At 50.9% G+C, this 12,044-nt stretch overlaps 1 long non-coding RNA gene across 1 annotated transcript in view; it reads left to right on the forward strand.

Annotated features, from left to right (window-relative positions):
• The first annotated feature begins 3,527 nt into the window (after window positions 1-3,527).
• LOC127196584 (uncharacterized) overlaps window positions 3,528-12,044 on the forward strand; it is a 45,736-nt gene continuing 37,219 nt past the window's right edge. Inside the window, exons 1-2 of the long non-coding RNA XR_007831491.1 lie at window positions 3,528-3,926; window positions 4,158-4,484. This is a non-coding gene — a long non-coding RNA (uncharacterized LOC127196584). The remainder of the gene's footprint in view (window positions 3,927-4,157; window positions 4,485-12,044) is intronic.

Consider the following 12,044-nt stretch of genomic DNA (forward strand, 5'->3'; position numbering starts at 1 on the left):
ACCTGGGTATGATGGCCCAGGAAGCGGGAAGAGAGAGCCAGGGCATTCACTGTTAGGCATCATACAGGTTTGGGAAGCGACAGGTCCTCCTGAGTGTGTTCTGTGGAGACGGTACTCATCTGTAGTTATAACTGCCGTGAACACCGGACAGCAAGGAAACTTGGATACCTATGGTTAGGCTGGACTCCCACCGTCTCCAAGGCAGTTCTCATGGGGCCGTCTCACCGTTTATCAGATTTTCTGTTCTTTGATTGATTATCCCAGGTGACAGGGATACTACTACCAAGACCCATCTGGCGTTGGCTTCTTCATCTGAGACCGGATAGCAATACGTCTCAGTAGCTAGCATTACCACATGAGTGACCGTGCAGCTGTGAACCCATATAACAGTTACAAAAGTCACTGTTGAGCTGAATTTGGCCTGTAAAATACAATTTTCCCACCACTGTTATAGTATGAAAGTGTTCTTCCTTGTTCTGAAAAAAGAAAGTGCAACTTTGTCTTCGGTGGCCCGGATTGACCTGTAGGGGCCACATAAGGCCCAGCAAGACAGTCCCTGGAAATAGGTGACACCTCTTTAGGAGCATCTAGACCTTTCTCCCACTGTTCCCAGTTTCTTCATTCCAAGTCTTTCTTACAAAGAAGTCAAGAGGCTAATTCACTTGATGTGAGCATCGCAAAGGAAGACCATAGACTCTAACACTTCTAATAGAACAGTGGTGTCTTTCTGCCTCTCTCTCCTCCACATGGTCAGGACCCATCACTTCCCACACTGTTCCATGTTCTTTGAGTTTGAGAGGCCACAGCTGGCGTGGATGAGCGTGGCCCATGACTCTGCATTTCTGCCTAATGCACGCTCTGCTCATCTCCCTACAGCGTCCATCCCTCAGAAGCTGGAGTTGTGGGGACGGACATGGAACACCCCAGAAGGTGATCTGGAAGGGAGGGTGCCACACCACCGAGGAGGAAGCAGAGAATCAACTTAGAGGTTCTGCCCTGGGATTGGCTGTGGGACTGAGGTATTGCTCCACCCACTCTACCCGTGTGATGGAAGCCAGTGCAATGGGGAGATGGAAGCTTTGAGAGCTATGAGCATTGGAGAATAAAAGTCATTAAAAGTAGACATCCTGATCTTGCAAGTTTGTTTTGACTTACTCACGATCACTGCACACATGTATACTACGCAGTGCTTGCATGCATGGCACCACCATCTGACCAGGCTTAGCTACCATGTCAATTTTTTTTTTTTTTGGTTTTGTTTTTTTAGTGGTTGAATGGTATTCTACTGTGTATATGCAGCACAGTTCATTCATCTGTTGTGGGACATTCAGACTGAGCCTGTAACCTAGCTACTGTGAATGCTGCTGCATGGATGGGGGCGTGTAGATCTCACCAATGTTCTGAGTTCAGGCGCTGGAGAGAGCGCTTAGCTGGTAAGGTGCTTGTCATACAAACATGTAAACCATGGTTGTTGTTGTTGTTGTTGTTTAAGACACAGTGGTTCATGTCTCTATGATGGGGTGGGTAAAACAAAACCAGGAACATTCCTGAAGCTCAGCAGCCAGTCATTCTAGCCAAATCAATTAACATCAGATTCAATGAGAAAACCTGACTCAAAAGGGGGGGGGGGAAGGTAGACCGCATCAGAGAAAAGACACCTGACACCAACCCATCAACCTCTGGCCTCTGTGTGCATGGGCACATGCACCCCATGCACAAATGCATACATCACATGAACACACACACACACACACACACACACACACACACACACACACATGTTAATTGTTGTGGGGTGGGTTTTTTTTTTTGCTACAAACCATGACTGAGACTGAGACACAGTAACAAATCACTCCTCACCCCCACCACACACACACAGATGCCCCATCTCCAGCTTCCCCCACTTCTCTGCTCTCAGTCTTCTGGTCTAGTGGGGCCTGCAAATGGCCGGGCATGAAAATAGATGATCTGAGATTTTGTGTATGATAAGCACTGGACTCCTGACCAAATGATACATCAAGTTATCCCTGCAAGTGGGAAGCGAGTGCTGAAGAAAGTGGGTTGTGAAGCTTCTATCACCCATAAAAACTGGGGGCAAACTCAAAGGTGCTCCTGCCAGTTTTGCTGGGAATGTCAGAACATAACTGTTGCCCAGGGGCGAGGAATGACAGCCGTGTTCTGTGGAAATCGAGCTGCCTGTGGGCCCTGCTTTCTGTTTGGAAGGGTTACTAAGGGGTTCAACAATATAGAAGAATAAAGGAGTGAAGAAGAGCCCTGCTGCCAGACCACTGCTAACAACAGAAGCTCCTCCTCCTCCCCATATCTCAAGGCCTTCATGAGGGAGGTGCTCTTCGCTGCTGAGACCCTGGGCTAAGATGTAGGATAGGGGTCCTGGGAAGGTGTGAGTCTCTGTAAGGTCTGTCTTCTGCCTCTACCTCCTTATATTCACAGCAGCCAGGAAAATAACAGCAGTCTCCGGAAGAGTGAAGGGTGGAGCTGGGACTGGTTCTCCGGGGAGGTAGCAGGTATTTCTGTTCTGGGGCTATTAAGGAAGAGACAGCATCTCTCGGCAGGTGTGATAGTCTTTTAGACTTGGCCGAGTCCTTGCATCTGTCTAGCTGACCCCAAGGACCTGGGTTACTTCGAAGATACCCACTGCATTTGGCAGCTTGCCTCGTGCTCCTCGGAGGCTATGGCCCCTGCCTGCTTTGGCAAGAACTCTTATTTTGAGCCTTGGGGGTGAATTTTGCAGAGGTTCTAGAGAACCAGGAGGAGACATCCGGTACACCTTACAGAAAACATACGTTCCCATTCACGTATCCCCGGAACCAGTTCTTAGCTATGACCTTTGGGGACAAAGACTATTTGAGTGAGGATGTTAAGTTTGAAATATCCTATAAACTGCAAATAATTGGACGCTCCAGGGCTTGAGGCCCAGTCTGGCCTGAGAAGCAGCGAATTTATAAAGAGGAAGGCACCTGGAGTCTGGTTTTTGAACTCGCGCAACTGGACACCTGGTGTGTTGGTCGGGTGTCATGGGGCATGGGATGGAGCTGTCACTAACCTAGAAGCCAGTCCTCTGGCTCTCCAAAAGGTAGGAGGAGCTCAGTGAGATAGCAAGGAGAGATTCTAAGATGAAGACAGCACAAGAGCAAAATGCCCAGGAAAGAAGGAGGGAAGGAGGGAGGGCCGGCGGGAAAGAGGAGGTGCCTCTCTCATCCAAGTCCCTGGGTCTCCAAGTACTCCACGTGTGGGTGGGTGGGGTCCACACCCACCCACACTCCCACAGCCACATTCGCTGGCTCATCTCTGCATTCCTATGGGCATCAGGCCTCCATGGGCCACCTGATGCTGTAACCCCAGCACTGGGGAACCTGCATTACCATTTTCCCCTCATCCACCCTCACCCAGGTTCCCTGATTATCCGGACCAGGCAGAGGCTACGTTTTGCTTGGCCCACTCCCCAGCAGCGACGTGGAGGTAGAGGGAGGAGCTCTGGCCGGCAACGCCAGCCTTCCCCTACCCCCTCTCCCACTGGAGCTCCTCTCCTCTCCCCCTTCGTTCACCTCCTTATACTTCCCCTCCCCTTGCCGCAGCCTAGCTCCTAGCGCGTCAGCGTGGGCTTCCCGGAGCGAGTCGCTAGGTAACAGGGCTGGCTCCGCAGACCCGGGCCAGGGAAGCCCGCGCGCGTCGTCAGCAACTGCGCCGCGGGGCGGGGGACGCACTGACTCTCCTCTGCCGGGGCCTACAGACCCCCTTGGTTGGCTTACGACCGTCTTCCTGGATGCCTTAAGGGCATCAATCGCCGCCCCTCCCCTGCGGAGGGACCCCTACGTCGTCGCCGCCCCCTCCTCCTGCCCGCTGGTGCGCACCACACACCGAACCGCCAGGTGGGCGACTCTCCGCTGCGGTTGCGGTAGCCGCTGGTAAGATGTGATCTGGGGTTGGGGCCGGGACTATGCCAGCAGCGGGGAGGCTCAGGCCACAGCAGCCAACGGACTGGCCATGTGCTAAAGTTTCTGGGGCTCGGTTGCCCGGCGGGTGCGCGGCGCGGGGCGCAGAGCGCGGTGGGTGGGGCGCCCGGTGCTGCCCGCCCCCGGGCCCGCGGGGCGCCGCTCAGTGCGCTCTCACGCTTTCTTTCTCTCCTTTCCCGGGAGCTGCTGCCCTCCAAGATCTTCCCGCCGAGCCCAGGCGCGGGGCATGAGGAGCCCCTGGGTATCGCCTGCAGACAATCCAGCCGCGCGCACACCCCGCCAGCTGTTGACTGGAACATGAGCAGCATGATTGGGCTCCGGTGCCTGGCCGCCAGCCTCAGCCAGAGGCGGCCAGTGGGTCCGCGCTGCCTGGGAGAATGAGGCAGGAACCCACGGCCACCTCTCTTTTCTCTTCGCCTTCCTCTGGCTCCCGTGTCCCGAGCCCGGGCCGGGCTGTGGCTCTGCTGCGTGCCCTGCGCGCCCCCCACCTGCCTCCGGATGCTCTTCTCGGTAAGCCAGGCCCTTCGCCTCCGGGAACAAAGCCCCTTTACAGGGCAGCCTCCAAGTCTCCTCTCTATCCATTACCTGGTGCCTGGAATCTGTCCCCAAACCCTACCTGGCTTCTGAACTGCCTAGGTAGCTTCAAGACCCGGTGTTTTCTTGGGCTATCTGTGAGACAGCCCCGGGCTTGACAACGCAGGCAGACAAGAGACCTGTTTGGTCTAGATATGCATCTATGTGTGCAACCTGGATTCGGAAGTAATCACTTGGGGGACCATGATGTGGGTGTGCAGGTATTGCTGGGTGTGGTGTATCTCCAAACCACTCCAAGGAAGTGGGATTCCCCTTCTCCATATTGCAGATGAGGAAACTGAGGCCCAGAGAGATTGAATGTGCTAATCAAGGTCACGAGGCAGAAATCAAGGTGCCCACCACCTACTTCATCAAACTGACCTTTTGTCACAAACACGCTTGCCTCTCATTTCTTCCACTAGCTGCTTCCATCTCAAGAGCCACTGTGTGTGTGTGTGTGTGTGTGTGTGTGTGTGTGTGTGTGTGTGTGAAAATACTCCTTCCAATGACGGTTGAGATAAAATAAATTGCTAGTAGCATGTATTTTTCATTCACCCCTCCATCTAATGCTGCCAATCCTAATGTAACTGTGAAGCCTCATCTTAGTTCTCTTGGCGATGGTGGTTGTGGTGGTGGTGGTTTCAATCCATTTTCCTTGTGCCTTCTCCCCAGGCTCAGTTTCCTAGGGCTCTTGAAGGATCCCCTTCTGTGTTGTGTGCCCCAAGCAAGTTTAGCCTCACACATGGCATCCTCAGCCTTTTAAACTGGGCAAGACCCATCGGCAACCACCTGGGCTGGCTGTGCAAATATTAGAGATAGTCCACTTCCCAGGGGCTGGGGGCTGATTCCAAATGACCATGAGGCAAGGAGGGCCGCCTGGGTCCTGACTCACAGTTGCCATCTCTCTGTGTGCCTGCCGGACAAAACTTCACACACTTCTTAGCCCAGAGGACGAGGGGACAGGCTTTGATATGGACATGAGGCTCTCTGCTCACCTGGCTACCCTGATGGGCAACCTGGGATTCTTCCCCTAAGTGCATGCATGTAATCCTAACAAAGGGGGCCACGAGGAATCATTTGGTCCTTGTCTGAGCACTTGTTTAAGGGGTTGAGCGTTTATCTCGACTGTCTACACCATGTGGAAAGTGATGATGTTGGGGCAGGGGATGACAGACCTTCTGCCGCAGGGGCCTCAATGTCGATGTTAATAGAAAGATTTGGGTTGGCTTGGGTGATGTCTCAGTTCCCTCCCAGGTCCAGGACTCTGTGAGTATGAGAACTAGTGAGTCACATGCCTGAGCTAGGGTGTTGGGGGCCCATCAGTCACACACATATATAGACTGAACGGATTGTTGATTCCAAGAAGAGGACTCGGTGCCAAAAGATCAATGAGAGCCAGGTTAAGCCAAAGAAAGTGTTGCCTCTGCTTCAGTGGATTAGTTACTGGGTGAAAACACAATGGCTATAAAATGTCATGGGTGCCAGACTGGGGTTAAAGGATGGGTTAGGCTTTTCAATGGGAGAGATGACATTGGCCTTTTAGGAACTGATAGAATTCTATGCATCCCTTTGACATACAGTGGGCGGGGAAGCAGCATGGCAAACAAGCCTTCGTGCCCTCTGGAAAAAAAACAAATCAGTTACCTTTTCTAAGTGAATCCCAGCCTGGACCATCAGCGTGAGTAAACATGGCAGTGGTTTGGTCTCACATGTCTACTCTGCTGATTATGTTAGTGGCAGGTGGGGTCCACTGAGTGTATTCAGAGAGGCTCTGACAAGAAAGGTGGCCAACAGAGTGTCCAGATCCTTGCTTAATTTTATTTTGGGGCCTATTAGAGCTAAATGCATCAGGTTGACCTACGGGCCGTTAATGGGTTGTCATTGGTCTTTTAAAGATGTAGATTAATGAACCTTTTAAAAACAGTACTGAATCTCTAAGCAAATGGGCACATGCCACCTTTTCCCAGAAACTCGGCTTCTAGCAGGGTTTGGTGGAAATTTGAAAGTCACAAAATCATAGAAGAACTTTATTTTTGACCTGCTCATGGGGTCTGTGAAGGGAAAAGGATGCTTCTTGGTGGTGGTGTTAAATCTTCCAGCGTTGTGTGTTTTAGGTGCACAGTTTTGAATAAAAATGAATGCAGAGAGATGATATTCATTAAGTTACTCCTGAAGATGACAATGTAATTATGAAATAACGATTTTTGGGTCATATATCATACCGCAAACACCCGAAACAGGATTACACAATACACCAATGATCCCCCTTCTGATACTTAATTTTTAACTCATCAGTTTTCTCACATTCTCACATCTTTTGTGGTTTTCCTTACACACACACACACACACGTACACACGCACAACACCATGAAAATGGACAACTCAGAATAGTCTTCCTTTTCGGTTTTGCTCAGCTAAACGTACTTCCTTTCTAGAACGTCTCAAAAGCCTCAGACTTAGTACCTAGGCTGGCCTCTGGTTAAAATGTGCCTGAGATGCCTAGATTTCTGTGGGAGGGCGGGGGTGTGTGTATGGTGTATACATAAGGTGCAGACGATTCCATTGTGGGCTTAGCCTGTCCCTTGGCTTCTTTGCTGGCGAGGAGTGCTCAGCACTGTGAGGTCTCTGAGGAGTTCATTCTACACAGCGATTATCACTGAAGACGCTGGTGTGGACTGGTCACGTCAAGGTGTACAAGAAATGGAAGAGGCTGGGAAACCAGCCTTCATTCTCTTGTTAACTTGGCCTTGTAGCCTGGGGAAGTTCCTATTTTTCTAGGTCTGGGCTCAACACTGTATGATGGGGCTTTATGTTTGCATATAATAAATGTGTATGGTTAGTAACGGATGATGTCCTTCAACTCCAAACTCGAAGAATCCTTCGAGTTTGGCTACAGCCGGTTATTAATAGAACCAGAATGCTGTGTGCACTCAGGTTACATAACGCGTTCAATTAGACATCCATATAAACAATGAAGACCTGGTCACTTTAAAAGATGCGTATTGTCAGCTTAAGTGAAGCCTCGATGCCCTGAGTGCACGGCGATGGAACTCCCATGCTGAAAGATGCATGCCAGGTCCCCTAGAACACATCTGAGGGTGCTGGAGGGAGCCGTGACCTGCTCTGGTATGCATGTGGCAGGAGACACAGGAAGGGTTATGTAATTTGGGTCAGTGGGGTAGGAAGAAAGTGAAGTCCTAGCTGCAGAGCTTCAAAGTCGAGGGACTTGGGGATTTTGCCTCGTTCCCAAGCTATTCCTGGAAGGTAAGGAGGGAAGATGGTAATTACTGCTTGCATTTGTTTTGAAAATGGAAAGTACTTAATTAGAGCCCTGAGCTCAGTGGAAGCTTCCAAGTGGCAAGGCACAGTGGCTTAGTGGCTCCGTGGCTTGGTGGCTTGGTGGCTTGCTATCTCTGTCAGAATCTTCATGCAGCCACTCAGTCCTCCTGCATCACATGAGTAGGTAGCATGTTGCCTGGGGTGAGGGCTTCCTGTTGAAGTCATTTTCACATAGAGTGAGGGGAAGCAGCCAGCAAACATTAAGCACCTTGCCCCTTTACAGAACAGACATGGTCCACCTTGTGTGCTAGAGGAGGAAGCTGGGCTCCGAGTACTGATGAGCCGACAGCTTACAGAGGGATCAAAATGGCACAACCTGGCATGATGCTCGGTACACTCTGAAGGTTTAAGCCACCTCACGCTGTAGCTTGTGTCCTCTGGTGTTGCAGCTGCCTCCTAACCAAAGTGTGTCCTTCTTCCCAAAGTTTTAAATAACGCCCCGGTACTAAAAAAAGCATGTGGAAGATTTGACGTGGAGACCAGATGGAATGATTCAGCTATTGATAGACTTCTGGATTGTACCTTTTTTTTTTTAAAGGACATCAGATTTCTTTTAACCCGTATAATGTGTCCCTAAATACATGTGTCCCCAAAGAGAATCAGCACTAAGCCAAGTGTAACCTTAAAAAGGTTGGTGTTCGCTGCTCTTCGGGACAAGCGAAAATAGCTCCACCCGGTTCCACACGCCCTGGGGTTCTGTGAGAAGTGGTAGGCAGGTTGACACCTCAGTCCTTTTAGAAGCCACCGCAAGCCCATACCTGCTGACAAGGGACACAGAATAAAAGTTACATAACAGAAACTTCCAAAGGTCAGCTTCCCCTCTTCTCTGGAATGTCAGGGAGTTAATCCTTCCAAGCAGCCCAGGCAGAGGATAAATAAAGTTCACCCCCTGTGTGGAGGAAGCTCTGGACTTAGGGAGTGTGGGTTCCAAAGAGCGTGAGGGTGGCGGTGGGGTAGATGTCTCAGATGGCTTCGGAAGCTCAGCCAAGCTACGGACCCGATGTTCTTTGCTGTTTGCTGTTTGCTTACAGAACTTCTTCAGACCAGCCCTCCCCGGGACCCAACACTGCCAGGTCCCATCTGTGGCCCATGATTTATGGAGACCAAAGAGAGGCCACTAGAATACACCATAGCTGACTACGTGGCTTGACATTCTAGGAATGAAAACTCATCGTGGTTATTTTCTCCAGTAGCTGAGCATCCGGTTCTGACATCACCTTCACCTATGTCTTCCTAGAGATGTCTTAATGAACAGCCCCCTGCCCCACTTCCACCTCCTTTGGACTGCCAAGCGGCTCTGCTGCCAAAAGCCTTAAGTTTCATGATAGGTGATCCATAGGATTATGTGGGGGGAGCCAACAGAGTGACCCGTAAAATACCAGCAGCCTCTTGGCGTTCAGCATGGAGTTTTTTTATTTGGTAAAGTCAGGATTCCGAATGCTGATTCCCAATGAGACTTAGAAAGTGCAAACTATGAGAGAACAGACGGGTGCCTGGTAGTCCCAGTGAGTATGTGTGGCTTTTAAAAAGTAGAAAGATACAAAGACATCAGAGTGTGTGAGTGCTGGGAATTACCCAGGACCCATTAAGTTGATTTGATTTAATGTTCACTCCTAACGTTATCACAGGATTCATTCAGCTAAGCCATTCTAGACGTTCGAGTTGTCTGTATATGGTTTAAGACAGATGTCAGTGGCTTTCTGGGGCTAAAGGCTGCACCTGCTCCCGCCTTTCCCGTTAGAGGGTGTGTGTGTTAGTGGTTGATGCACTGATGTGACAGAGACCTGAATCTCAAGGTCAGAAGGTGCTGTCTGTGAGGGTCGATGGATCCCTAGTGGGGCTTGCTTCTTAATAATCTGATCTGCCATGAGCTGCTGTGTATGCCTCATTTAGCACCCGGAAGCAAAGAAGCAAACGGGGAATGCCCAGAGCATTTTCCCATCAGCCCCCACTCTCAGCCTGAATCTGCTAATGCAATCTTGGGAATCTCACCGCGAAGGCACACGCTTCCTCCAGCCGTAGGGAAGCTGGTAGAGTTCAGATTGGGCTTGACATGTCTCCGCCCACACGGGGGTTCTTCGACTTCTTTAATTCAGAAAGTGGATGATAATGATGATCATTGTCTTTTAATGATGGAAGAGGACAGCTCTCGAGTTTTTAAATACAGCAAATGTGCTGCGTTTTAAGGAAAGCGTCACGTGCGAGCTTAAAATGATTTGTGAGTATAGGGGCCTTCCCTTCCACCTGCTTCATTGAATATTTCTGAAACAGTAAGCCCTGCTCTGCAGTGCTGAAATCTGAACGTAGAAGTAGAAAGCCAACACCCTGGGCTTTCCGTCTGAAAAATGGGAGTGGAAAAATCCACCTGCTTTCTGATAAAGAGAGATGGAGATTTTCCACCACTCTTCACTGACGAGATCAACATCACCTCTGTCCAGAAAGTCCCTGTGTGTGGGTGCTGCTCGAAGACACCCCCACGACACCTCTGTGGTATCCATCTGTGCAGGGCTGGCACCCATTTCCTTCACCAGCAGCATGCCCCTGCCTCAGTACTGCCTGATGAATGGACTACACCATCTTGCTCCTCTCAGACACATGCCAATTGCCAGTGGCTTTGCAATAACTTAGCATGCACAGCCTCTGTTCAAGGCCAAGGCTCCTGTGGTAGACACACACTGCGTGTGTGTGTGTGTGTGCGCGCGCGCGGCCTGGTGCATTACCCTTGCCTTTGTCAGGGAAGCCATCCAAAGCCTGGAGGACTTCGCTTGTCACAGTGGGCCCTGGCTGGAAGCAGGCTGGATGAGGGTAGGTGGGACTGGGGTGAGGGCTAGGGTTGTTCTTGTTGGCCCTTCTTCTCTCTTGTCTCCCCTACGTGCCCAGGGACACGGCAGCATCCCACTCATGCTTTCCGTGGACTTTTGTAGCTATCTAGGCCAGGAGGCTGTCACTGCCCGGTGTCATTTTCCAAATGTCACGAGGTACCTAGTTTTCGCAGGCTATGGAGAGCTTGTTGAAACGCGTGTGGCACACTTGTTGAATCAGAACCTCTGAGGGAGCAAGGGCCCCCACCCTGTGTTTTCTAACAAGCTTTCCAGGTCAGTGTCATCTCAGGCACAGTGAAATTCCACGCTGCTGAAATCACTACTGGTTTTTCCTGCTCTGAATGCTTCTCCTGGGACACCTCTCATGCTTAGGATCACCCTCCCCCAACTCCTGTCTCTGCCACATCTTTGCCATCCAAACACTGGCTCCCTCCCAGCTACCCTCCCCCCTGCTCCCTCCCTGCCCACTACAGTTTGTTTCTATAGGACACCCAGTGGACTCGTGTCCCCCTCAGCTGGCACAGGGAGTGCTAGTGCCTGCCGTGTCCCTTAGGAGTCTGATCCATCTGGCCCTAAACCATCTCACTTGCTCCCCCACTCCACTCTAGCCACACTGGCCTTCTGGCCAGCTTTCAATCCACCTGTTCGCCCAGGTGCGCCCTCTGAGAGTCTGGATAAGGTCTAAGGTCATCTGACAAGAACTGCTCTCTTCTGCCCCACTGTCTGAAAATCCGCAGAAACTCTTCTCTTGGACCTTGGGGATGGGCCCCAACTTCCAGCTCACCCTCCCAGCAGAATCTGACTTCGAAGTGGCTCTCTAATTTCCGGCATGGTGTTATAGGATGACTCATCCTTACAAGGGCTGGATTGCCAGTGTGGCTCAAGAAGTGTCTTTTGGAAGGAGTTTCTAGAAATAGACTGTGTCTCTCTTGGGCTAAACTATCGCTTCAACTGCCTTAGACCCCAGAGGTCTTATCTTTGCTTTCCTTTCCGTGATCACTGTATCATTTGCTGTGTCCAGGTACCATCATGGACCCTGGAGACTAGTCTGAAGGTTTCAGTCAGCTGCCTGTCTTGCTTTCATGAAGGTCAGCAGAGTCCTTCTCTGACTTTAACTTTTCCAACCAAGAATGAGCTCCCCTGTTCTGTTCACCACCAGGGACTCTTCTGGGCCTTGGCTGAGCAAGCCACACCCAGACTTACCACTTGGTGACCATCCCCAAGGCCGAACTTAAAGGTAATTGGAAAAAAGCAATCTTTGGGATAGAACGTGAGGCTATCACATGGAGCTAGGGTTTGGTGCCTGGAAGCTAGCTGACCCACCCAGCAGTGTGGC

Source organism: Acomys russatus, chromosome 1, assembly GCF_903995435.1.
Source record: "Acomys russatus chromosome 1, mAcoRus1.1, whole genome shotgun sequence".
NCBI lineage: Eukaryota > Metazoa > Chordata > Mammalia > Rodentia > Muridae > Acomys > Acomys russatus.